The sequence below is a fragment of the Danio rerio genome, chromosome 19, assembly GCF_052040795.2.
Source record: "Danio rerio strain M-AB ecotype USA chromosome 19, GRCz13ab, whole genome shotgun sequence".
In the NCBI taxonomy this organism is placed as follows: domain Eukaryota; kingdom Metazoa; phylum Chordata; class Actinopteri; order Cypriniformes; family Danionidae; genus Danio; species Danio rerio.
In genome coordinates, this window is record NC_141039.2 from 47,201,622 (window position 1) to 47,225,000 (window position 23,379).

Consider the following 23,379-nt stretch of genomic DNA (forward strand, 5'->3'; position numbering starts at 1 on the left):
TTGCTAGGGAGCAACAAGGTGTTTTGAGTGGCTGTAATGTAGTTGCTAGTGTCTTGTTGAGTATGCTGAGTGATTGCAAGATTGTTTCAAAGAAGGTTGCTAGGGTGGTCTGGGATGTTGCTAGGAAAATGTAAAGGTGCTGTAAAGGTGCTGGTTACTAGGATGTTTCTAGAAGGTTATTAGTGAGCTTTGGGTAGTTTCTAGGTAGTTACTAAGATGTGCTACAAATGCGTGGTTACTAAGATGTTGCTAGGTGGTTGTAAGTATGCTCTGATTCATTCGTAGATTGATTCATGCGGTCCTGTAAAATGGTTACTAGGCTGCAGTAAAGGTGTTCCTGAGGTGTTCTGGGTAGTCGTTGCTAAGGTGTTGCTAGGTGGCTGCTTGAGTATTCTGATTCATTACTACTGCAAGAGGTGTTGTAAGGTAGCCAACAAGGTGCTCTGGGTGGTTGATGGGTTGTTTCCAGGATGTTACTTGTTGGTTGCTAAGGTGTTATGAGTGGCTGTTACTAGTGAGTTCTGGATGGTTTCTAGGTAGTTACTAAAGTGGTTACTATGATGTCTGTACGTTTACTGAGGTGTTGCTAGGTGGTTGTAAGTATGCTCTGGGTCATTCGTAGGTTGTTTTATATGTTGTGCCGCTAAATTGTGCTAGTCTGTTTTAAAAATGTTCCTAAGGTGTTCTAGTTAGTTGATAGGAAGTTGCTAAGGTGTCATTGTTACTGCATGATTGCTAAGGTGTTGCTATGTGGCTGCTTGAGTGTTCAGTCATCGCTACTGAATGAGGTGCTGTTTAGTAGTTAGGGGGTTGTTCTAGGTGGTTGATAGGTTGTTGCTAGGGTGATACTTGTTGGTTGCTAAGGTGTTATGAGTGGTTGTAAGGTAGTTGATAGTGTGTTCTGGGTGGTTGTTAGGCCAAAGCCTGCCAAAATAGTGATTATGAAAGTGATTGCTAAGCAGTTGCTAATGTGTTCGTTAGTAGTTGCTAGGGTGTGTGCTCTGATTCATTGCTAGATGGTTGATAGGATGTTGATCGGTGATTGTGAGGAATGCATTAGAACAAAGTATTTGAAACATGCCTCAGACACCCGAGAAAAGTCTCTTCAGAGAAACACTGATTCAGATACAATTACTCCCCAACTTGTGGAACAAATCGAACAGGATTATACAGCGGCTTTATTGTGGTGCGGGTGTGTGTGTGTGTGAGATTTGAGATGCATGTGAATGATGTGAATGACCCAGTGAAATCGATACACGCAGCAAAAGACACACTGAACTACAGAGCATGCTCACACTCCAGACACTGAGATGTGGCTTCAAAACACATCGACTTCTCTAAAAAAAAAAAAAAAAAAACTTCAAAAAGGAGGATTGAGACAAAAGGAGAGAGCCTTCTCACAAGGCCAGGAGGAATAAGAGCGTATCGTCATTGACCATAATGGACTTGGCAAGCTTTTAAGCTTTTGCCATGCGAGTCACATCCCGTTCTCAAATCAATAGCTCTGAGTGGTTGTGTGCAAAATTAGGAGAGATTCATTATTAGCAAATGACAGCCGTTAGCATGTTCCTTAATCAGGGAATCTGTCTTAATTGTTCAAGCGCTAATTAAGACAGGTGGCAGAATTAACATTAAACATTCTCTTCTTTTAGGCACACACACACACACACACACACACACACACACACACACACACACACACACAAACATCAAACACACACACACTTTTGCATTAGTGGTTTATGAGGACTTATACAGGTGACTTATTTCAGTTATTGTATTTTTTTTTTTACAATAAAAAGTGCTTATTATAAGGCCATGACCCAACTCTGCCCCTAAACCCGACCCTTACAAGAAAAATTATGAATGTGAAAAGACTCCGTGCAGTATGATTGTTTTCACAGTTTTGATTTATGACATGAGACCTGTCCTCATAAATCCCCTCTACACAGTGTCCTCATAAACCACCCAAACCAGTACACAGTCTCACACGCACACTCTTAAACAAACATGCATGCACACTCACACACACACGCTCACAAGCACAGACACAAACACACTCATAAATACACGCACACAAACAAATGCATGCGCACACATACACGCAAACACACATATACACTCACAAACGCACATATACACTCACAAACGCACATATACACTCACAAACAGATGCATACACTCACAAACACAAGAGCACACACACAGACCCACACTTATAAACACACACATGCACACACAGACACAAATACCCACAAACATGCGCGCACACACAATAAACACACAGAAACACACAGACATACACACACATATACGCGCGCACAAACACACACACACACACACAAACACAAACACATACACATTCACACAAACACGCCCACACACACACACACACACACACACACACACACACACACACACACACACACACACAAACAAATGCATGCATGCACGTGCACAAACACCCACATACACTTAAACAAACATGCACGCACACAGACAAACACATTCACAAACACAAAAGTACACACAAACACACATGCACACATACTTATAAACACACACACACACACACACACACACAAACACTTAAGACATGCATGCACACACACACTTGCAAACACGCTGGACACACACAAACAAACAAACACACACACACTCACACAAACACACTAACAAATCCACACATGCATACACACGCACACAAACAGCCACATACACTGACAAACCCACCGACACACAAACACACTCACAACCACACATATACAATCAAAACTACAAAAACACACACACAAACAAATGCACGCATGCACACACACACACACACACAGATAATGGTACTAAATGATGTTTCAAAATACACTAATTTTTATTCTTTATTTTTGCTGTTTTATGTTTGGCCGTGCATCTGTCATGTCAATGAAGCGATTATGGAATTTGAAATTGAGAGAGAGAAAGATGTAGACGAGAGCGGCTCCACACACACACACACACACACACACACACACAGGTCTCCCACCCAGCGGCCGGCCGGCGTCTCCTCATCAATCAGCCGCAGCCGCAGCGCAGACGGATGAGGGGCCGCTGGGAAGCCGCTCGCGTCTCTCCATCAAACTGATGTTTTGAAAGTAAGTAATCAGTGTTCTCCACGGGCTCTCCTTCTGCACTCCTCCATCCTCCTCTTCTTCTCCACTATACGCAGTCAAGGCCTCTCCTCCACCCCATGGCATAGGGGGAGCCATATTTGATCCATCTCAGCCCAGTGGGGAGCGCCTGACGCTGTCTAAACTGCAAGGTGCTTTTCTGTGCACAGCCGAGCTCGACGGAGAGCAAGAAGCACAGATGATCAACACAGAGTCGCTGCCATCTTCATCATTTCTGTGCTTGACTTGCTGGAGCACGTGAGGGCTTTGGTTTGTTCCTTTTTTGGAGGGACCACTAAAAATTATACTGTTGGTGTCAATGTCAGTTTGACATATATATATATATATATATATATATATATATATATATATATATATATATATATATATATATATATATATATATATATATATATATATATATATAAGCACTGTCAAAATTAGTGAGTTAACGCATGCAATTCATTTTAAATAATTAACGCGTTAAAAAAAATTAACGCAATTGGCCGTTGGGGCCAAAACATCTGCAGCGCGTTGTGTGTGTGTCTGTGTGTGTGTCTGTGTCAGGCCCGTTGAGGGGTGTCAGGGGTGGAGTGAGCGACGTATCTGAGTAGGGGCGTGTGCGCACGAGACGTAATTGAAGGACGGTGGGGGTGAGTTGCGCGCGACGAGCTACCTGAAGAGCTAGGAGGGATGCGGGGGAGAGGGGTGTGCAATGTATTTAACGACCGGTTTGCGAGAAATTATCATTCATTTGCGGGCATTTGGGAGTCTCTGTGCACTTGCGGGATACTCCTAGTCTTAGCAACTGGATGAATGTAAAGGAGGATTAAGAAAAAAATTTTCTACTCTTTAACTAATGTTCTCAACTCAAAGCAATAAAACTTTACAATGAGTGCAACAGTTTGTATTCTATAGTTTATTATTGTAATTTTCCATTTTCCATATCTGCAATTCCTGTATTTTGGCATTTTTTTGCAGTCCACTTTAGGGTTGTAACAATATACCGGTATGACGGTTTACCACGATTTGAACGTGCACGATTATCATACCATGAACAATTTCATATCAACGGTTTTAACCTTTAACGGTTTTCTGTCTCCTTAAAGACCGAGACAGCCGCCCGCGGCTAAAAATAAGTTTAATAAGTCTTAAATGTTTAATAACTTTTGATCCGCTGATCCGATTCATACAATTCAAAGATTGGCATAAAGAAGAGAATCTCAGCTTTCCAGTGCTGTATCACATAACACGGACTTTCAGAGGCTCCGGAATCAGTGCGGTTACGTCATCAACATTTGACAACGCTGATTTGACAAAGAAACGCTCGTCACTGTGTCTCCGGACAAATCAGACATGATACATTGATGCATTGTCCCTCCTCCATGCCCAGATTGGTTTAAACTCGCTATATCACAACCAATAAGCATAGGTTTCGCTTTTGTTTGTGGACCAAGCTTTTTGAACAACACGGAATGAGAGATAGGCATACATTTCTGCGCGGCTAAATAAAACGCAAAAAAAAAAAGTTTTGCATGAAATAATTCTCATACTAAGTACTTTTGCATGCACAGCAGCACAGAAACATGACAAAACAGTGACACAGCAAAGACGAACTGCTGCTCTTGCTTTTTTCAAAAGACACAAATGAAGATGCAGCTGTTTGTCTGCATTGCAGACAACCATATCCAAATCCATATCCACAGACAACCATATCCATGCTGGCACATAAAACCTAAGGATGTTCCATATTGAATCTAGTTTCGTTATGTAACTATTTATAGTATAGTAAATATTTATATCTATTTTTTACTGAGGATTTGCACCATGTTTATTTGGACTTTATTTGGACTTTGACACATTATTTATTATTTTCTTATTTTTATTTGTTCATTGTAAGTGGTGTTGTTTATAGTAACTAAAAATATATTATTTGGAAAAAGTCAAATTTGCTTCACTGTTCTATTATTTTGTAACATTTGTAACATACCGTATACCGTGAAACCGTCAAACCGTGGTATTGTTTTAGACGATTATCATACCGTGAAAAATTCATACCGTTACAACCCTAGTCCACTTAGAATCCAACATGGAAATCAATGTTTTCTTTATTGGCATTGATTGTTTTGAAATTTAAATGTCATTAACATGCCTGTGTTTTAATTTCTGTAATAAATATGTCTGTCAAGCCAGGATCTTAATGGTTTATTGTGGGTATGTTGTTTACATGAAGAAATCTGTGTTACAAGTTAAACAAAAATTCTAATAAACAATAATGTTTTGAATTTAAATAGTTTTTTGTCTTTCGTTTACATTAATTTTACATTTCAATAGCCAAAATTATAAGTTTCAGTATTTCAAATGCGATTAATCACAATTAATTTTTTTAAAAGTGTGATTAATTAATTAATTTTTTTTAATCGATTGACAGCACTAATATATATATATATATATATATATATATATATATATATATATATATATATATATATATATATATATATATATATATATATATAAATATATAAAGGGTTTCACGATTTTGATTTTAAATCGAAATCGATCGAAATTCATGCTCAATTTCGATTATCGAATATAAAAATGGAATCGTCGATGCTGCCACACCCACATGTCACGTCAGATTGGCTTGCCAAGCGGAAACAACACAAAAAAAAACACAGTTTGCAAGCTCTCCTATGTATTAGGGTTGGGTCGATAGACAACACCGGCATCGTGATCCTCCGCCCCGCCCCCGTTGCAAATTCGCCCGTTGAAAATACACAGTCAGGCCTTTAACATTAATAGGTCTTGGCTTTTAAATGGCATTTTATAACAATAATGATCCACATTCACACTGGAAACATAAACGCATGAATCGGATGTGGGTCACAGAAGGTGTAAACGGACAGACAAAAAAATCATACACAGGCAACAAATCGGAATTGGGCATCAAGACCTGACAGTGTAAACGGGGCCTTAGTCTCTCACAAGATAACTAGAACAATATTATTGTAATCATGGCAAATACTAAATAAATTATCAAAACTATCATGTTTTAAAATTTGATGGAAAACACTTGGAAATATTTTTAAAAATTCACAGGAGGGATGATAATTTTGCCTTATTCCTTACTATGATATTAGTTAAAACTAGTAAATAGCAACGGAATTACAGACGGTTGCGTTTTATGACCAAGAATAAATCCAGCCTTATAGAACTTCTTCAAAAAAAAAAACGTTTACTATCACAAACTTTTTACATGATCTATTAATCAATCAATAGACACTATCAATCAATAGATATATCAATAGATAACCAATTTATACTATTGATTATATACTACCATATGTATAGCACGGCTGTGTTTCATCATTGTGTGTGTATATGTAAAGTAAATGAATGCTGAAGACTTTGTCAATGCAGTCTGAGAACAAAGCCGGTAATGAAGTTAGAGTGCAGATTCTGTGTGGTAAATCAGACAGCAGAACATTGAGACATCATGTACGCCGGTCACATTTCCACATGAATACCACGTTTGGCCCGAGACCAGAACCTCCATTTTGAGAATCAGATTGAGAGGGAGGGAGGAAGGAATGCTGGAGAATAAATGAACCTCGCGCGCCGGCTAATGACCTCGCAATGCTTTTACTCAGGAGCATATTTCAGCACGCACACGCACCACCACCACCGAAAGCCATTTCAATAAAGCCTGCATTTACAGTGAACAATGCATGATTCCTGCCCCAGTGCACAATCCACTAGCCATGTTTCATCTACTTATGTTTATGTGCATTTTGGATTATTGCATAAAAAGTACTTGATGGAAATGCTAAAATGCAAATAGATTTTAAAATATACAAAGATACAAAAATGATTGTGCATAATTGAGTAGGATAAACTTTGTATTCGACAAGTAAAAATGCTCAAACTAAAAAGGAAACACATTTACTGAATAAAATCATAAAAAGTCGTGATTTTGTTATAAGAGATCATGTGTTGATATAAATGCGTGTAATTGGACTGCATTAATTGACAAACCAGTGTTATGAGCACATTGTAAAATATCTGAAGTGATGTTTTGCTCATTAACTCTCAGCTAAAGTCTGTCATCACAGTGGTTTATTATTATTATCATTATCATCATTATTATTGTTATTGTTATTATTATTAGCTCTAGAACTGTCTTGATTGTCTGCGCTTTTAATGATTTGGGGGTGACAACAATGGTCGGACACAAACGCAGCTTTTTTAGGACTAGTCAGACAGGCAAGGTTCAAACTAGGGACAGATGGTTGCATGAAGACAATCCACAACAGGTTGTGGTAAACAGGCAAATGGTTGGGGCAGGCGACAAAACAAAAATAAACATAAAAGAAACACGGGCCAAAACATGGCTAGAAAATTCAGGAAAATGTTTAGTAATGCTCACTACAGATAACGAGACTCCACCTTTTGCGTGTGCGTGTGAGTGGTGTGTATTTAATCCAAGTAACCAGTCCTGATCAGCTTCAGCTGTATGTAATCAGGAGGTGAACTGAAACTGGTGTGTGATTGAAGGGAATGTTGGGAGTTGTAGTTTGGTAGAATGACAAAGAGCATTCTCCAGCGATCCGCAAGAGCTACATCGCTAGTGATCATAACAGCGCTCCTAAAAACTGACTATTATTATTATGACTAATATTATTTATTAGAGAAGAAAAACACTCACAAAGCTTAACCTACTAGTAGTGTAAATTCATTTTTTCTGTTTTGATATTTGCTCCCAGTTAATTAGGAAGCAACAATTTAGTTCTCTTTGACTCATTAACGGGATTTTCGCATTTAAAAAATATTGCTGGAATCGCCAAGATGCACATACATTATAAAAATGTCCATAAAATATATGTGCATAATTGAGTAGGATCAACTTTTGATCGATAAATAAAACTGCACATAAACTATGATGTAAACACATTTACTAAATAAATTCATAAATTCATAAGTGATTTTATTATAAGAGATCATGTCATGTAATCGGTAAACAGGAAAATGGTTGGGGCAGGTGGCAAAACAAACATAAACAAAACAAACGAGGGTAAGGAAAATGCTTTGTAATGCTCACTACAGACAACAAGACTCCACCTGGATGTGTGTGTGTTAGTGGTGTGTATGTAATCCGAGTAATATGTCCCGATCAGCCTTACCTGTGCGTGTGCAATCAGGAGATGAACTGAAACAGCTGTGTGACTGCAGGACATGATGGGATTTGTAGTTCAGTAGAATGACATGTAGTGTTTTCTAGCGATCTGCAAAAACTGCATCACTAGTGATCATAACAACACTCCTAAAGAGAGTCTCACGCCTCTGATAGCTACCACATTGCGTGCATTTTGTTTCGTCTTCTATCAATTATTATGAATATTATTATTATTATTACTATTATTATTTATTAGAGAAGAAAGAGTCAAAGCTTAACCTACCGCAGTAAATTCCATTTTTCTTTTTTGATATTTGCCGCCAGTTTATCAAGAAGTGACGATTTCGTTGTCTTTGACAGGAAGTTTTCATGTGCATTTTAGATTTTCGCATAAAAAGATTGACGGAATTGTTAAGATGCACATGCATTACAAAAATGTGCATTAAACATTGATTGAGTAGGTGAAAAAGCAGTCCACATGGAGCAGTCAGCAAATAGCACGAAAAGGAACGGCATCATCCCCCTGTGGCATTCCTTTTAAAGACGAAATGCAGCCATACGCTCCTATGGCTACATAATTCACGATCTCCAGAAATGTATATAGGGCTACGTTTTCAGAATAAGCCGATGTTAATCATTTGCAAACCTTTTATGTGGTATTCCATCTTTGGATGGAAACATAAGCTAATAAAGCCTGCATTTACAGTGAACAATGCATGATAGCGAAGCTGATTCCTGCTCCGGCACAGTGGGGCTTTGAGCTTGTTTTGTGCACATGTGCTATTTTGGGTGTGAAACTCGACTTCTGAGAGCACAAAAGCAACCGCGGTGAATGTGATTATACGCACCCGCTCTGAAATGACGGTTTAGTGTCTTTAATCACCAAATTTTTTTTTTATTGAAATGGGAATTTGGACTTTGAGCTGCACCGCGTGATGAAATGTGCCTGCGTAATATGATCCCTAATAAATCCTGTGTATACCGTAACCCTAAATCGATTTGGTTTGAGTTTAATAAGCATCAATCATTCAATCAAACAATCAATCATCGACAGGCGTGCGTTATCTGTCAATTAGTTTGTCATTAGCTGTGTAGACACACTGCCTTCACGTATTATGCGGGTGTGTGTGTGTGTGTGTGGGGTGGGGGAAGTATTTTGAGGAGGTGACAGTAATAAATCCCATCATAAGTGTCATTCGTTTGTCATATAAGAGGGCTAATTCCCCACAGAGGAACGGATTGTAATGGATTACACAGCTCTCGCGCTCACTTCTTCATATTTCCCAGAGGTTGCTCGGCTAGAGGGCTTCTCTAATCATGCTGCATGACAGAATGTATGATTAAGTATTATAACTCTATGAATAATAAACAAAACTCTGCGCCTCAGCCCAGGCAATGGACACACGCTACCAGTTCAGCACTTCACGGGTTTAGGAAACCGAAAATGCTACTACAGGATTACTGGGACACTTAAAAAGGCATTGGTGTTTTTGTGTTTGAAGCACTGTAGTTATCTATGATAATAATCACAAACGTTGATATTATTTTGTGATTCACTCAGCAAAGATGAAACAGGCTGGACATAGAGACTAGATATTAAAGGGATTGTTCACCCAACAAAATTGAAACATCTCATCATTGAGTTTCTTCTGTTAAAGACAAAAGAAAATAATTTGAAGAATGATAGTTGCCCATTGACTTCCATTGTATTTTTTCTTTCCTATTCCTAGTCAATGGGTGGAAGCAACCAGCATTCTTAAGAATATCTTCTTTTGTGTTCAACAGATGAAAGAACCCGCAAAAAAGAAAAAAAGAAAGGTTTAAAACCACATAAGGTAGTAAATGATGAGGTTATTAAAAAATTTGGGTAAACTATCCCTTTAAAACCACATTTAATAAATACATAAATAAGAAAAAAAAAGTATATATATATATATATATATATATATAAATAAAGAAAAGAAAAAATCCAATTAAATATTATTACTTTAATATTAACTAATAATTATTATTTATTATTCAATATTTTTAGATATTTTCAATTATTTTAGAATTTAAAAAAATATATTTTTAATTGTCTAAATTTGATAAATAAATAAATAAATAAATGAATATCATTAAAAAGACAAATAAAAAAAGAAAAAGACAAAAAAATTGAGAAAAAATGTGTGTGTATGTATATATATATATATATATATATATATATATATATATATATATATATATATATATATATATATATATATATATATATATATATATATATGAATTTTATTGTAACTAATAGATTTTTTAAATTAATTAAAATTGTTTAATGTTTTTATTTCCTATATATGCATTTGATAAATAAACAAATATCATAAAAAGACAAATATAAAAAAGTAAAAAGAGAAGCAAAAATGTGAAAACTAGCCAATTCATTATTATTAAAAACATGTAATAATTTAATTATTAGATTTTTCTAAATAAATTTGTAAATAAAATGTAAATGTTTTTTTTTAATTGCCAACATATGCATTTGACAAATAAATAAATAAATAAATAAAAAGAAAACATTTTAAAAAAGAAAAAAGCAAAATCGTAGAAAAAATCTGTAAAAATGTAAATGAGATTTTTCTTTGAATTGCCTACCTAAGATTTGATAAATAAATAAATATTCACTGGTATAAATTAAGTAAAAATATATAATAAAAATAAAAAGAAAGAATATAAAATAGAAAAAGAAAAACAAGTTACAAACATGCTCATTTGACACTTAAAATATAAGCTTTTAAATTACACACTGTTCTGCATATAAAATAATAAATATGCTGTTTAAAAATACCATGCTAATATAAACATACTAAACGGCTAGAGTATTGGTTGCATTTCATTGATAGAATTATAAAATAAAATAAATATAGAAGGGTTATTTTGTAGTTACTACCGCTAGAAAACCCACAGCACACCTCAGCCTCTTCTTCTTCATTCTTTTATATCACATTTTACCTGTTTTTATGTTTTGTTTTGTTTTGTTTTTACGCATTTTTATTATTTGTTTTTATTTTTATTTTACTTGTTTCTTTTATTCTTGTTTATGTAAAGCACTTTGAATTGCCATTGTGTATGAAATGTGCTATATAAATAAACTTGCCTTGCCTTCATGCCACGTTTTACATCCAAACTAAATGCATTAACACCCTCAAACTGCCAACCTCATCTCACCCTAATGAATATTTGACTACAAGACAAGTTGCAGTCTTCAGCAGCGTGTCTACAACCACATCTTTTAGCTCAGCGTTCTGCCGTTTTCTCTGTTTATGTGTGGCGTCTCTTCATCCCTCTCCACCGGCGAGCTGCTCTGAATCCTAAAAAGCCCATCACTATCACAACACATTCAAGTTTAATCAGGAGGACTGTTGCATCCTCTGGTGTGGCTGTTTGTTTTTGCTGTTGTACAGGCTTGATGTGTAGCCGCTGAGAGGATTGTAAACAGGTTTACAGGATCTTGTAGGAACAGATCAATTCTCTACACTCTGTTGATCACAGTATCCAGAGCTGTCAGTCTCACAAGCAACTGTAGTGGCGTCCGGCTCCTTTATACAGCAGCAGAAGCACCTTTTAGTGCAGAGAAAAGCAAGCCGTGCAGTAAAATGGAATGGAGAGACTGACATTTTGCAATCTATTAGTCTTGGGGAGACGCTCAGTATGTCTTAAGTGGCTGTGGCAAAGTCGTTTTCTTTTATTTCTAATGTTTTAGGGTGAAAGAGATGACATATTACTGCTGAATACAGTGGATATTTGCTCATTAATATTATTATTCAATCATAGGTCTATGATTTTGAAGTTTCATATTTAAAATGAATGATAAGTTTCATTCATTCATTCATTCATTCATTCAATCTTTTATTCATTCACTCACTCATTGAATCCTGTTTATGTGAAAAATACTAACATCTTTATTATTATTTCACATAAATCATTATCATTATTTAATCATTCATTCAATTATTCATTCATTCAATCATGCATTTATTCATGCATTCATTCATTCATTCAAATGCATCCTGTTTATGGGCAGAAATACTACCAGCATTATTATATTTTTACATTAACTATATGTTAAAAATGTAATATTTAGATCAAGATTCATCCATTCATTGATTCACTGAAATGCATCCTGTTTATGGGCAAAAATACTAATATCTTTATTATTATTTTACATTAACCATTCATTCATTCATTCTTTCATTGAACAGCCTCCTGTTTATGGGCAAAAATACTAACATCATTATTATATTTTCGTATTACTTATATGTAAAACTTTTTTTAATATTTAGATCAAGATTTATTTCATGATTCATTCATTCATTTATTGAAATGCATCCTGTTTATGGGCAGAAATACTAACAGCATTATTATAATTTCACATTAATTATATTTTAAAAGTTGAATATCTCGATCAAGATTCATTCATACATTCATTCGTTCATTGAAATGCATCCTGTTTTCTGGGCAAAAAACCTAACAGCATTATTATATTTTTATACTAATTATTTGTTAAAAATCTTGGAATATTTAGATCAAGATTCATTTCATGATTCATTCATTCATTCAAATGCTTCCTTTTTAAGGGAAAACAAATACTAACAGCACTATTATGTTTTCCCATAAATAATATGTAAATAATCTTGGAATATTTAGATCAAAAATCATTTCATTCATTCATTCATTCATTCATTCATTCACTCATTCATTCATTCATTGAAATGCGTCCTGTTTATAGGCAAAAACACGAACAACATTATTATATTTTCGCATTACTTGTATGTAAAAATAAACTTGTAATATTTAGATTAAGATTTATTTCATGATTTATTCATTCATTCATTCAAATGCATCCTGTTTATGGGCAAAAATACTAACATCATTATTTTATTTTCTTATTAATTTTATGTTAAAAAAATGAATATTTAGATCAATATGTATTTATTCATTCATGCAAACTCATACTGGATAAGTTGGTAGTTCATTCTGCTGTGGCGACTCCAGATTAATAAAGGGACTGAGCTGAAAGAAAATAAATGTATGAATGAATAATACCAACAGAATTATTATAATTTCACATCATTTATATGTTAAACATCTTGGAATATTTAGATCAATGCATGAATAATCATTACATGAATCAGGGATAGGGTTATAATTCTGATTCATTCATTCATTCATTCATTCAAATGCATCCTGTTTAAACAAATACTAACAGTATTAATATATTTTCACAATATTCACATGTTAAAACATCTTGGAATTCTTAGATCAAAAATCATTTCATTCATTAATTCATTAATCCATTCATTCAAATAGATCATGTTTTCTGGGCAAAAAATAACTAACAGTATCGTTATATTTTCACATTATTTATATGTACAAAATCTATTCAATAATCATATTATTCATTCAATCATTCATTCCAATATGGTTTGTTTTTGTGGGGGGTTATATGTAAAAAAGACTTCTAAAAAATCTTGGAATAATTAGATATTCATTCATTGATTCATTGATTTATTGTTTCATTTATTCAAATGTGTCCTGTTTCCGGGCAAATAATAATAATAATAATAATAATAATAATAATAATAATAATAATAATAATAATAATAACAGAATTATAACATTTTTACATAAAAAAATATTTTTTTATATTTAGATCAATATTTTATAATTAATTAATTCATACAAATATGCCCTGTTAAATATTAACAGCATTAGTCACTTTTAAAATTATTCATATGATAGAAATCTTAGAATATTTAGATTTTAGAATCATTTTATGATTCATTCATTCATTCATTCGTTCGTTCATTCATTCATTCAGTTAAATGCAGTCAGAACCAAAAAAACTAACAGTATTATTATATTTTCACATTATTTATTTGTAAAAATCTTGGAATATTTACATCAATAATCATTGCGATCGATCATTCATTCATTCATTCCAATGTGTCCTGTTTCTGAGCAAAGAAAAAAAATTTAAACTTATATGTAGTAATACACAGTAATTATGAAAAAAAACTGAATATTTAGATCAATAATCATTTCATGACTGATTCATTCAAATTCATCTTGTTTATGGGCTAAAACACTAACATTATTTTTTGTATTATTACTTTGTTTTTTGTATTATTAATTATATTTTTTTAATATTGCAATATGTAGATCAATAACTGTTGGATGAATCATGATTCATTCATTCATTCAAATGTGTAAAATAGTTTATTTGTAAAAGTATACTATATATAGAGGTATCTAAAACGCTTCTGCTGAAATAAAATTGCAAGTTTGTTAAAGAAAAAAAAACTATAAAAGCTTCAACTTAAAAGAAAAAAAAAACATGATTTTAATGAGTACTTAAATTGAAATGTGTTCCTGTAATGTAATGTAATTAACCGTGAAATCTGTTATGCAAAAGAAAAAAATTAAGTTTGTAGAACATTTCTTTTCACTTTAATTTAGTTCACCAGTGTTGCAGCGTAAGACCCAAGCAATTCCTGTTCCCTCTTTAAAAAGCTCGTCTCGTGGCGAGGCCGCAGATGGCCGTTTCTAAATGATCTTTCCCCAGCACAGGTACATAATTGAAAAACCTGCTGCCTTCATTGTGGGCCCCTGAATCATAGTTTCACATTGAGATCTAGGACACCTTCCCTAACAATCAATAAGACTCGAGTGCATTCAGAAGGCCTGCTGTTGGACAGATGACTGGCCGAGAGCTTTCTCTTTTGTTCGTCACCTTTCCTATGCGCTGCAGATTTAAGAGATGAGGGCGATGGTGGCAGCATCTGCTCGTTTGTAAAGATATGCTCATCTCAGGCTGTCAGGAGTATCTTTCTTTGGTCGACTCCACTGAGAGCTGCTTTTATCATCATTATAACGTCAGTCCTGATTATTCATACACTGAAACAAAAGGATTCTTTAGATTTACTACATTTCTTTAAGGTACAGTTGAAGTCAGAATTATTAGCCCCCCAGTGAATTTTTATTTCTTTTGAAAATGATATTTAACAGTGCAAGGAAATTTTCACAGTGTTTCCAATAGGGGTGTAACGATACACTCAGCTCATAATACGATCGTATCACGATATAATGTTCACGATTCGATATGTATCACGGTATTTGGAATAAAAATTGAAAATTAAACTGAAATGCAAATTTTACCACGTAAACTATTTTTATGTATTTCTTTTGTTTTAACTTGTTAAACTGAACCTTCTTTAAGAAAATAAATTAAACAGGCCTGTCTCTGGAAAATAAAACAATTTAAAAACTTCTTAAAAATATTATTGAAATGACAGAGACAAAATTAAGGAACAATTTAAGTAAAGGTGCAAAAAATTAAGCTTTCTATTTAATTGAATTTAACAGTAAGAGCTTAAGGCTTTGCTTGGTCACTTGCGTTTTTTGTGTGTGCAAAAAAAAAAATCCACATTTCCAGGTATTTAATTCATATTTAATTAAATTCATTTAGAGATATCTCTAATTACAATTGTGACTAGTCAAAACTCATTTAGAGATATCTGCAAATATTTTTCAATGGAAGTCAATGGAGGAATATGACTAGTCATAATATATTTGCAGATATCTCCAATCTGATTTCGTACTAGTACAATTGTAATTGCAGATATCTCTAATTGTCATTCTGACTAGTCGAATTATAATTATGACTAGTCAAAATATAATTAGAGATATCTCTAAATATATTTATGGATATTCAGAACAAAGGTTTAAATGCTAAAACGGCTTGCCATACGCGCGCGTCTATCATCCGCCCTCTGTAGTAACAGCTCACAGTCAGCTCACGTCATGTGTGATTTTGCGGCGGGAACATTATATGAAGACAGAATGATATTTTAGGGTGAATTGTACCTTATAAATACAGTATGTGACTCTTTCAACACCATTAGGAGGTATCCCTGTCGCTGTGCAAAGTATGTAAATCACTGTGAAGACTTTAAAACTTAGGATGTTTGACCCAGTATGCGTGTCAAAAAGCGGACGAGTCTACAGCAATGACTGTACAACCGAAACTTTGAGAGGATGGGCCATCCTCTATTTCAGCTCCACTCATCTTGGTCTGCTAAGATTACTGCTGCTGCAATCTGAACTCACGTGCGACAGCAGGTGGAACATAGCTCACGTGTAAACAGCTCAACTAATAAGAGAAAACGGACGTCATATCGTAATCAAATCGTCATAACGCCACGATGCATATTGTGACATTTTTGCATCGCAATAAATCGTACAACGATAAATCGTTACACCCCTAGTTTCCAATAATATTTTTTCTTCAGGAGAAAGTCTTATTTGTTTTATTTTGACTAGAATAAAAGTAGTTATTATTTATTTATATATATATATATATATATATATATATATATATATATATATATATATATATATATATATATATATATATATATATGTTATTATTAAAAGATGGCTGTCCCTTTAAGTCATTCTGAATCTGGCATGGTTGTTGCTGCCTAGTGATTTCCGAAACTGTGGATCTACTGGGATTTTCAGACACGGCCATCTATAGGGTTTACAAAGAATAGTCTGAAAAGGAGAAAATTTCCAGAGAGCATTAGATCTGTGGGTAAAAATGGCTTATTGATGCCAGAGGAGAATCAGCAGACTGCTTCAGTGATGGAAACACAACAATAGCTTAAATAACAGGTTTTTAACCAGGTGTCTATTATGATGACTATAGTATGCAAAAAAAATTACAATTGTACTATCACTTAGTGCCTATACACAGCAAATTCATCAGAGTTAAATTCTCGGTGTTGAAGCATTTGAGAGTAAAGTGTTGACGTTAAAGAGTTAGATTTTGATAAATGAATATAATAAGAGTTAAAATTGATTTTATTCAGTGCGAAATCAAGGAGTTATCTTTTCAACACTTGGTGGTGTTATTTCCAACATCCGGGAATTCATGCAGCCCCAGTCACTGAAGAATTTTCCAGACGCCATTTTCCATCTGAGGTTTAGAACAGCAACTGGTGAGTCAAACTACCTAAATGTTGGTATTTTACTGACTTTCTTTAAGGAAATACAGTTGTAAACATGTTGTTAAGTTAATAACTTTAGAATGGAGTGACAATTTTAATCTTCTGCGGTTCATTCATGGTCGTTTGTGTATCTAGCTTAACTGCATTACTATTCACTTCTTTTCAAGAATGTTTTTACATATCACGCATACATAGTGCATAAAAACATCAAATGTACATGTTCAACACATTTCTGTCACGCTTAATGCCATTTTGTGCGTTGTTACCCATCTGTAAAATAAAATGGACACTTCTCCTTTAATTCCAAGCAAACTAGCGAGGGAATCCCCGGAGCCGCCTAACGTTAGCCTACTCTGCCCGGATGCTAACGGCAACACAGGACGGTTTCCATAACCTCTGGAGAGTTTCTAAAACATATCTGGTGAGTAAATGAACATATGCTTAATTGTAAAAGGCTTCCTGACTGAAACAAATGATTGTTTGTTATTCGTGTACGTTAATTTGGTTATTTTAAACACCGCGGCCCTTTTAAACTGGTTCATTCGTGGCCGTCCATATACCGTTAGTCCATAACTTAGACTCGTGTGATAACGTACGCTTGAATTAAATTAAGTGTTGACAACCATTAAAGTCGGAATGTTAACATTAATGTCTTTAAATGACCGCGTTTGCACTTTACCAGACATTTAACGTTACAGAAGTCTCCCGGAAGTTGCGGGACTAACGTTAACGTTATCCCGCAAATGCACAGAGACTCCCAGATGCCCAAGTAGATGCCCGCAAATGAATGATAATCTCCCGGAAATCGCGCGTCTCCCGCCCGGTCATTAAACACTTTGCACGCCCCTCTCCACCGCATCCCTCCCAGCTCTTCAGGTACGTCGCGCGCAAGTCACCCCCACCGCTCTTCAGGTACGTCGCGCTCAACTCACGGTAGTCATCTCTCCCGCTACCTCCCGCAAATCAACTCTGTATCCCCCGAAAATGACTTTTCCCAACTCGGGATGTCTGACGTTAGCAAGTTAGGCTATTTCTGTAGTCAGGAACATCTTAGTCAAGCTTTTTCTCCCGCATGATATTGTGCTTAAAACTATAGGCTAAACTTAGCATGTACTGTACACAACATTTCCGTTTTATTAGTGCGTTGTAAACAGCCACCTGTCTGTAAAATTAATCAACTGATTCATATTTGAGCAGCCTAATGATGATACAGGTTTGATTTGTAGATTTATTATCAATAATCAACATCTGAATCAAAAGATATGTGAAAATGTGTGAGGCATACTTTGTGATGTTCATCTCTCTTTTTTATCTGAAGGTTATGCATATGTGTTTGATACTAATGTGTTGTTGTTTTTTAACAGCCACAGTTCTCTGTACAATAACACAAGACCCTGTGACGGTGGCTGATTAGAGACGGATGGTGTATTTCCAGAGTTGGTGAAATGACCAAGCACACCTTCTTGGTCATATGTGGTGATAATAATGAAGGTATGTTTGAGTAAGTTAGTTAAGTTCTGTATTTGTTTCACAATAAGCTGAGAGGGTATTAGAGCATTAGAGAATAACAAATGACATGAAGGTGATAAGTTTTGTATTGTGGGTGAACTGTTACTTAAATAATGTTTTGCTCTTTGCTTTGCACTTTTTCTCTTCTGCTTATCCTAATATTTTAGATTATATTTGGACCTGAAACATCTGCTTGACTCCAGTAAAGGTGGCATCAATACTGGACCTGAAAGGGCCTAACAAGTTGAATCTGGTAAAGAAACACGCACGCACACGCTTACAGAAAACTGTAAGTTTATGAATATTTTTTACACTGTGGCCAATATTTTGGGGAAGTCAGCATCACTAAATGATATAAAAGATTTTAAGCTCCTCTAAATTTTGCTCCAAGTGTTGTGTTAAATTCAGGATTCTGGACAGACAGCTGCCTGTTTTTCCAGTTCTAGTCATAGTGGTTAACCTAATTGTTTTTGGAGATCCAACAGTGATATATGTGTTTTTTCTACTTTTCCATATCCTGTCACCTCAACCAGCTGGGAGAGTCAAGTTGTGGATCATCATGAAGATTTTCAAAAGGTGAGTTTAGATTTCTTGAATGTTTTATTTACTTTAAATGTTCTTTTAAATATATCATAGAATTTGATTGCAATTTGTTTTCAAACATTTTTCTTAGTCATGCTGGAGTCTTGAAGAGTTCTTAGATGAGCATCACCCTATATCCGTGCATCAGGAACCACCAGACGAGCGATCAGCAGCTACTACTGTACATCGTCATGGATAAAAAGGTCATCCTGTGGCTGGGAAGCGCATCTTTCACAGGACATGCTTGATGAGATTTCCTAGCTCCAGTTTGTTTTCACACAAGTTTACAGCATTTATACCTTCATTTAAACTGCTGTGTTTGAGATGGAGGACCAAGGAAACACCAGAAGTGAAAGATTTGCACGCCAAGTTGTTTAAAATGTAATTTCAGAAGAAAACTATGCGTTCAGAAGAAAACTATGCGTTCAGAAGAAAACTATGAGTGACGCTATATTGAACTTTCAAATTGCTCTGATGAAACATCAAGTTTGGACATCATATTTTGTTGATACTGTCTGTACTAATAAAACATTTAAAGCATATTTGACATTGTTGCATTTTAAAAATTGAATGAATTGTTGAAGTTGTGAATGTTTTCAAATAAAATGTTTTTTTATTTTGTAATTTACAGTCTATTTGACCTTTTTACCATATTTACACTCAAGAGAGTTGAATAAAATAACAATATATTACACCAGGTGGTGTTAAATATAGTTACATTTTTTAACTCTGCCCTGAGTTAAAATTAACCCTTACTTTGGTGTCAATGTGCCAACCCTTTTGAAAGTGTTGATTTAAGTCTGTTTTGAGTGGACCCCATGAGACACTTTCAAAGTGTTGAAATTAACACCCATAGAGTTGTTTTGGGTCCCCATATTTTGCTGTGTAGTGTGAAAAGGCGGGGCAATTGTGACACAGACGTGGGACAGCGAGATGAGTATGCATAGTAGAGCTGTAATCGGCCCTTAAAAATTAGGCCCGATGGGACCTGAGCCAGACAGAGTTCGGCCCGAGCCCGACAGGTAGATTTTGATTGACAGCTTTTAAAAATCCCGAACCTGTTTACAGCCCGACATTATTCAAACATGCTCATGCACACAGCTCTTTTGCCTTTTTTTCAAGAATGAGTCGTTTATATGTCTTAACATCATTTATCAGTAACAACAGGTTATCAGTAACAGGCTATAGGCCACTCGGAGGTTGGAACAAAGAAATAAAATAAGTCCTCTGTAACATCGTAACATTTCAGCACTCTAAATAGGCCTAGGTACAAGCACTTACCCTTTAAATTGGCCACCACACCAATGAAAAGATGAATTAAGTTCAAATAAATTCTAAATAATGAAGGGTATTTGGCTATATCAAAATTAAGATAAAGGCTGTGCAAGATTTATTCGCCACTTGTCTTCAAAATCTGGCCTTAAGGCGACAGTGAAGCTGAATATTAAAAGAATAATGCCAACATTAGCCTATATACTCGGTCTACATTATTATTATATGGTTTAATTAATATTCATTTATTATTTTAAAAGCCTTTACTCACCAAGATTAGGCTACATGTTTTTGTGGAGGAACATTATTGAATCCACTGGCTTTAGCGCAGTCCTGCGCTCAGGATGGTGCGTCCAGCAGCACCGAACTCCCTTTCACTGCTGCTGCTACAGACCGAGATGCAGTGTTCTGATCTGGCTTATTTTGCAACTTTTGAGTTGATTTGTTTGTTAATCTTCTACCAGTCAGGAACATCCATTTAATTTTTCATGACAGCAGTTTCAATTTAGCGAGTGGCCTCATCTTTTTACCTGTCAGCTTGCAGTTTAGCGCTCTACTGTAATACGCAGTGTATGAGCGACCGCCGAAATACCTTGGCGGCTAGAATGACCGTTCCTTCTGAACTAGTGACTGGCTTGACCGCCATCAAAATTCGCTCTTTTTAACTTCTCCGTCATCATTTGTTTCACCTTTGCAGGGATGGATTTTAACATTGTAACAAACGATTTGATTACTTTCTCGCGCTAATCGAAATGCATCACGACTATTCATTAGCCTACTGCACAAGCATAGCCAAGCCCGGCCCGGCCCAGTCTAAAATGATAAAAATCAAAAACATCGGGTTCGGGCAAAGATCTTTAGCTCTAATGCATAGGCTGTAAATTACAATTTGTAATGTGATTTTTTGGTTTCTCTCTCAGTGAATTTCTTTTCTCTCAGAAATAGGAAAAAAAAAAAATTATATAATAGTAATAATAATAATAGTAATAATAATTACACAAAATAAATGCATAAAAATAATAAAAGATGAAACTTTTCGCCATTACAAACCTTCTCTAGCGCGCCCCTGGTGGTCAGACTGCGCACCCCAGTTTGGGAACCGCTGCTTTAAAGCATAGTTGCATAAATATCATTTAAAAATGGGTTTTTCTCTAATTTTTGCTGACAAGAGTTTCTGAGATTTACATTAATATTAGATATTTTTACACTGAATTAGATTTTAGTGCGTGTCTTTTGTAAATAATTGTAAAACTGCATGCTATTCCTCATATTTTAGCTCTGAAACTAAATAAATAATTAAAATTCATACAAAATAATTGTATAAAGATAAAAATAAACGCACATACAGAAGCGTCAGCGAAACAAAATGTAAATATGCATTTAAGACTTGCTCAAAGACAGCTATTTCAACACTTATTTATTAACTGTGATTTGCATTATTATAGTTCTGTTTATAGTTCTCCTGTAGAAACATTTTAATGAGTCTGTTGCTTAGGAAAGTCATTATCCCGACATAATTACACTACAGGCTGAAGAAACATTTGCATCAAATTCTGTTAATCTAATTCAGCCATAAATTAATTCACGACAGACATTACTCAATATGTTAATCATCCAGAAAACTATCAACACAATCAGCACAAAATAACACGCTAATGTCTCCAGACTAATAGACTGCAGTGCATGGGAAAGACTCCATCAATACAAACTATATAAGGACAATGAGGGTTAAAGGCCCTCTGGGATAAAAGCACATTTGGATTGTTTGTTCTCGCACAACACGGAAAAACAAACAAACAAACCCAAAGACCACCATGATAATTATGTTAGATCACAGTACAGCATGAGATTATTGCTAATCTGAGATTTCAATTATAACAATTATCAATTATATACAGTTGAAGTTAGAATTTTTCGCCCTCCTTTATATTTAATCCACCAATTTCTGTTTAAACATGAAAGAACATGTTTAATAATACTAATAATAATAATAATAATAATAACTGCTTTATTTTATCTTTGCCATGATGACAGCACAAAATGTTTGACTAGGTATTTTTCTAGATAGTATTCATCTTAAAGTGACATTTAAGGGCTTAAAAAGGTTAATTAGGCAATTTAGGGCGATTAGGCAAGTCATTGTATAATGATGGTTTGTTCTGTAGATAATCAGAAAAAAATATTGCTTACAGGGGCTAATAATGTTGACCTTAAAATGGTTTTAAAAAAATGAAAACTGATTTTATTCTAGTTTAAATAAAACAAATAAAACTTTCTCTACATGAAAAAAATATAAAATATTGTGAAAAAAATTTCTAAATATTATTTGGGAAATATTAAAAAAAAATTACAGGAGTAATAATAATTTTGACTTCAAAAAGTATATATTAAGGGTGCAATAATACAGACTTTCTTGATTTATTTGGTTTTTTTTGGGGGTGGGGGGGGGTGGTGGGTGGGGGTTAGGCTATGGTTTCGATACGACTGAGGATATGATATGTTCAGTAAAAAAGCACTGTCAAATTAAAAAATAAACAAATCTACAAGCAAAATTCAGTGCAATACTTCGTGCTCACTGACGAACATCTACTCATGGGGAGCTGTGTTTTCAGGGATTCTGCAAATTTCATAATGTCAAATTTATGACTTT

The 23,379-nt window shown here is 34.7% G+C and overlaps 1 protein-coding gene and 1 long non-coding RNA gene across 16 annotated transcripts in view; one reads left to right on the forward strand and one right to left on the reverse strand.

The window, feature by feature from the left end:
• The window catches only part of csmd3b (CUB and Sushi multiple domains 3b), a 1,026,877-nt gene that overhangs the window by 594,061 nt on the left and 409,437 nt on the right, over positions 1 to 23,379 (reverse strand). The window lies entirely within an intron of this gene.
• LOC148679862 (uncharacterized) lies at positions 17,320 to 19,999 on the forward strand. Of its 2 annotated transcripts, XR_015945448.1 has the most exons (6): positions 17,320 to 17,357; positions 17,675 to 17,787; positions 18,731 to 18,857; positions 19,043 to 19,128; positions 19,409 to 19,451; positions 19,549 to 19,999. It is a non-coding gene; the product is annotated as an uncharacterized LOC148679862 (long non-coding RNA). The 2 variants fall into 2 exon arrangements; XR_015945449.1 differs by lacking the exon at positions 17,675 to 17,787.